At 33.9% G+C, this 5,473-nt stretch overlaps 1 pseudogene; it reads left to right on the top strand.

Annotated features, from left to right (window-relative positions):
• Nucleotides 1-461: 461 nt before the first annotated feature.
• On the top strand, nucleotides 462-5,211 carry LOC120185277 (annotated as a pseudogene).
• The last annotated feature ends 262 nt before the right edge of the window (nucleotides 5,212-5,473 follow it).

The following is a 5,473-nucleotide window of genomic DNA, read 5'->3' as shown; positions in this document are numbered from 1 at the left end:
AGAACCTTGTGCTCTATCAACTGAGTTGGATGGTCATTTCTTCATGTATAAAGAAAGTGGTTTTTTTATTCTATTTCATACGGAATTTGATTTAGAAAAAAAGGAATTACTGTATTTTTTATATATTAAATTTTATCGCAATTAAGGTTTGAACAAAAGAATTTATTTTAGCTATTTTATTTAATGATTACATAAAAAAATGTTATCCTAGGCATGATGGGGAAAATACTTCACAAATAGGATTTTAATACTGTTATGTGTTTTATTTAGAATTTAGGGATTGCAATTTTAGGATTTATGGTGTAAAATTTAAAGCTTAAAATTTAAGGTTTAGAATTAATAAATAAGACGCATGACGATATTAAAATTTTGCATGTAATATCTTTTTCCACGACTAGTGTAGGGAATAATATCGATATATAATATAAAAAAACAAAATTACTATATATTATAATAATAACCATGGAGTTTCCGTGCAAGTTCTGGACTGTATGATCGGTTCCATCAGAGCCTTTCCACGAGCAGCCGACCGACGTCAAGGCCAAATTCTATACCCGTGAGACGGTACCCGGTGTCAACTTTTTTTCCAACGTTGACCTGTTTCACTCTAAAGCCGCTAGCTGGAGGTTTACTTCCAACTCAATCTATTTATTATTTGGGTAAAGTATAGTACTGGTCATTAAACTTTTCTAAAGCTTTCATTTAGGTCCTCCAACTTTTAAAACTTGCAATACAATTCCCTAACATTTAATCCGTTTGTAATATGGTCCGCCAACATTTAGTCTGTTTGCAATATGGTTTCCGACCGTTTGACGCCGTTACACTGCCGTTAGTACGTTTGCAATATAGTCACTGAACTTTTCAGGCGCTTGCATTTAGGTCCCTCAACTTTTAAAACTTGCAACACAATCTTAAATTTCATTCTAAACCCTGAATTCCTTTTCGATCTCGAATTTCCTTTTTCCCTTCTCTCTTCTCATTTCTAGCGTAACTTTTCAGTCGGGGATGCATGGGAAATTCTAATCTAACTTTAAATTATGTGGAGGTGTTGACTTGAATAAGGGTCCATTGAAAGAAGACCCGACCAAGGGACTATCGAGATCATCAACGATTCAAGGTGCAATGTTAGATACATGTCATCCCAGGTGAAACATATATGTTCGATGAAATACTTGTGAGAAACAATGGGGTTAGAAATGCAAAGTTGACAAATACTACTAAGATGAACTAAGTATCATTGTTGAAAGTCACCAACAAAGCTGGAATTATTTTGTATAAATGGCATATAATAATTTCTTCGTTTAATCCTTGTGCTTAAAGATTTTCCAACAAATGATCAAATATAATGAAATTTCAAACAGTGTATTCACCTTTCAGTCTCTTTCGCAACTCGAAAGGGTATCATGACAGGGTTAAGTAGCTACTCCAAAGATACTATTCTGTCATGATGCATTTCGAGTTGCGTGCGTACAAACTTATCTTCTAAAGCTATAATTCAATACAATTCAATTGTAAAATTTCCAAAAACATGTAATAAAATTTAATTCATTCACGATATATCAATCCCATAATCAACATGAACTTATTAAAAAGAATACGAGCTCAAAGGACGCTGAAAAGCACAGGTCGGATCAATACAATTCCCAGTAAAGTAGTACCAGCAGTCTCTCGGATTGAGCATGGAAATTTATCTATGTCGATACTCACAACCAATTCCCTGATTTAAAGAAAAACCAAACAAGAAGATAAAAAAAATTTAGCCTAAGACCCTATTTCACTTCTATTCTGATGGACTGAATATCTTTCATAAGGAGTACTAAAAGTTTTGATTAAGGAGAAAGAAAGAAAATTAGATGGTTTTCTTTCAAAACTAACATTGAATATCCAAATCATTGACATGAAATTCCAGAAACATAAAAATTTCAACAAAAAACACACAATGCGAGCTAAAAATGGGAAAGTACGAAAGAGGAAAAGTTTACTTTTGGATAGCCCAAAAGAGAAAATAAATACATTCTTGCAAGTGAGGGGAAAGGCTAAGAAATAAACGCAATCAGTGTTGTGTTCCATCAATTCTTCCTCCATTTTTTCTTTGTAAATAAAAAGCTGAAAGACAGAGCGCTGCTTGGGTTTATAATTTTACATGGCGGAAAATTGAAGAACAAAAACCAAACGAGATATGAATGTGTTGTTTAGGATTTCATTATATTTGATCATCTGTTGGAAAATCTTTAAGCATAAGGATTAAATGAAGAAATTATTATATGCCATTTATACAAACTAATTCCAGCTTTGTTGGTGACTTTCAACAATGATACTTAGTTCATCTTTGTAGTATTTGTCAACTCTGCATTTCTAACCCCATTTTTTCTCACAAGCATTTCATCGAACATATATGCTTCACCTGAGATGACTTGTATCTAACATTACACCTTAAATCGTTGATGGTCCCGATAGTCCCTTGGTCGGGTCTTTTTTCAATGAACCCTTATTCAAGTTAACACCTCCACATAATTCAAAGTTAGATTAGAATTTCCTATGCATCCCCGACTGAAAAGTTACGCTGGAAATGAGAAGTGAGAAGCGAAAAAGGAAATTCGAGATCGAAAAGGAATTTGGGGTTTATAATGAAATTTAGGATCGTGTTGCAAGTTTTAAAAGTTGGGAGACCTAAATGCAAGTGCCTGAAAAGTTTAGTGACCATATTGTAAACGTACTAACGACAGTGTAACAACGTCAAACGGTCGGGGATCATATTGCAAACAGACTAAATGTTGGGGGATCATATTGCAAACAGACTAAATATTGGGGGATTGTATTGCAAGTTTTAAAAGCTGGGGACCTAAATGAAAGCTTTAGAAAAGTTCAGTGACCATTACTATACTTTACCGTTATTATTTTTATAACGTTTGATTTAATTGTCTTATCAATTCTATGAATTAATTTCAGTTAAGACGGACGAATAATTTTATGTTAGAAAAAAATAAATTTATAAAATTTTAGGAGGTGAAATTTATTTTCAATAGAAAATATGACAAAAAAATATCTAAAGTATATAATAATTTAAAATTTTTAAGAGGGAACGTCCGTCTCCCTCTAAGTCTATCCTTAGTTCGAGCTTTATAGAACTGAGTTATCTTTATCTGAATAAAAAATCCGAAATTCATTTTGAATAATTTTTACTCAAACATCATTTATTTAAAAATTATGTCTCATTCTAACACTTATTTTTTTATTACTTTTTGAATTAATATTTTTTATGTCAAATAAAACAAAGACACTTTTTTTCTCTAGAAAATATTTTTTCAAAAGGAGTTTTTCTGCATGATGTTCTTTCAGTCAGAACTTTTAAAGTTGAGTTGAAACGAAAGAAAAAGAAAATTTAAGATAAAAAATATGAATAAAATTATACGAATTTTATTTAAAAAATAAATATGCATTGATGCTTGTCGAAGATAGGTAATTAGATGAGTACAAGCTGAACGAAGACGATAGTGTGCGTGTATTAATCTTATGTTCAACCGTTCAAAATATTTAAAATGTTATATTTAAATAATGTAGGATTTTGAAATTCGAAATTTTAAACATTTATTTATTGAGTGATTATACATAAGATTAATATACACTTAATGCTTGCCTTGTGTTGTGCTTGTACAATTATATCTTTGACATATAATGTGTGCATTTGTTATTTTGGAAAAAATTCGTATAATAATTTATCTTATATATTTTTTTCCTTTCATTTCGATCAAATGTGTGTCCGTGTTGCCTCCACATAGTAAATTGTGAACTTTTAAGGGTGTTTTTCATATAATGTGTTTTTTCATACGTCTTTTTATATGAGTGTTTTTCATACGACAATGATAGTGCATGTGTATTAAACTTATATTCAACTACTCAATAAATATATATTTAAAGAAAAAAATTTCAAAATACCACATTAAAAAAATTGTTGGAATTGTTGATATAGTAATTATGGACTGTTAATAGATTTGTTACAACGTGAGTTGAAATTTTGGGTGGAATGATAGGTACACAATCCAGATGAAGCTAGCACCAACGCTGCCAGAGCTCGAGAACATTCCCGAGGTTTGTAGGGACGAGGTGGTCCGATGGAGCAAGAATTCAGAAACATTAGGAGAGCTGTTGATGGGGCTGTTGTCGGAAGGGCTGGGATTGGACTAGGGATGGGCATGGGTCCATCCGACCCGACCCGAGAATAAATGAGCCTCCACTCGAGACTCGACCCGACCCAATCAAAACAAGATTTCATCCAATCCGACTCGAATATATGACTTAGAAGCTCAACCCGACCCGAAATAATAAAAAAATATTTTTATTCAATAAAAACAGTGACTTAATTAAAAAAGATTATATATAGAGGAATATTATTATAATTATTCTTAAATATATAAGGTAAAATTATATTTTTTTTGAGCCGGACAGGGTCGGATCGGGTATTTTTCACCTAAATCCGAATCCGACCCGATTTAAATATCACATTTAAAAAACCGAGCCGACCTGAACCCGAATTTTTTATTAAAAAAATCCGATCGGATCGGGTTCGGACTGAGTGCTCATCCCTAGATTGGACACGGATAGGCTGAAGAATACTACGTGTTTAGATGCAAGATTGATGGTCGGCCACTACTATCCCCCCTGCCCTCAGCCTGATCTCACGGTCGGCATCGCATCGCATCGCATACCGATCCAGGAGTGTTGACGTTGTTGCTGCAGGATCACATTGGTGGATTGCAGATCAAGCATGAAGGAGACTGGGTCGATGTCGAACCGGTTCACGGTGCTCTTGTTATAAACATTGCAGATGTTCTTCAGGTAACGAGAGCATATGCTAGTTTTATTTGTTGCCATGAATTCCGGTGTTTGAAGTTGTTTTTTGCTGCAATTTTTCAGATTCTATCAAATGATGAGTACATAAGTGTGGAGCATAGAGTTCTGGCTAATCCTTCCGACGAACCTCGTGTGTCGATCGCGGTTTTCTACAATCCTAGTGCCAAGGATGCCTTGTATGGTCCGTTTTCCGAGCTTACTTCGCCGGAGAAACCGCCTCGATACCGTGAGTTTATATATCATGACTACATGAGAAGGTTCTTCTCCAAGGAACTGGATGGGAAAACTTTGACAAATTACTACAGGGTGAGAATGTTATGTTATAGTAGATTCTTAAAATTTCAAGTTAGTGTACGATAAGAAAGTTGGATAATCTTGGCTTTCAAATGCATTAATACTCATGTTTATCGTACAATGCTAATTTATTAGACTATATCTTGCATATGTAACTATATAACAAAATTCTAAAGGAAAAACAATAACTGCCCCCCCCCCATCAAACCCTACATGATTTTGCGGAAAAAGATGGAAGCCTTCGGAAGAAGTTAAGCACCGGGGACGGCATCTGGTCTCGGAACAGAGGATGCCGGAAATAGTAGAATCCAAATGCCGTTGCTACCAT

Source organism: Hibiscus syriacus, unplaced genomic scaffold (assembly GCF_006381635.1).
Source record: "Hibiscus syriacus cultivar Baekdansim isolate YM2019G1 unplaced genomic scaffold, ASM638163v2 tig00113096_pilon, whole genome shotgun sequence".
NCBI classification, from domain to species: Eukaryota; Viridiplantae; Streptophyta; class Magnoliopsida; order Malvales; family Malvaceae; genus Hibiscus; species Hibiscus syriacus.
This window is presented reverse-complemented; position numbering and strand designations above follow the sequence as displayed.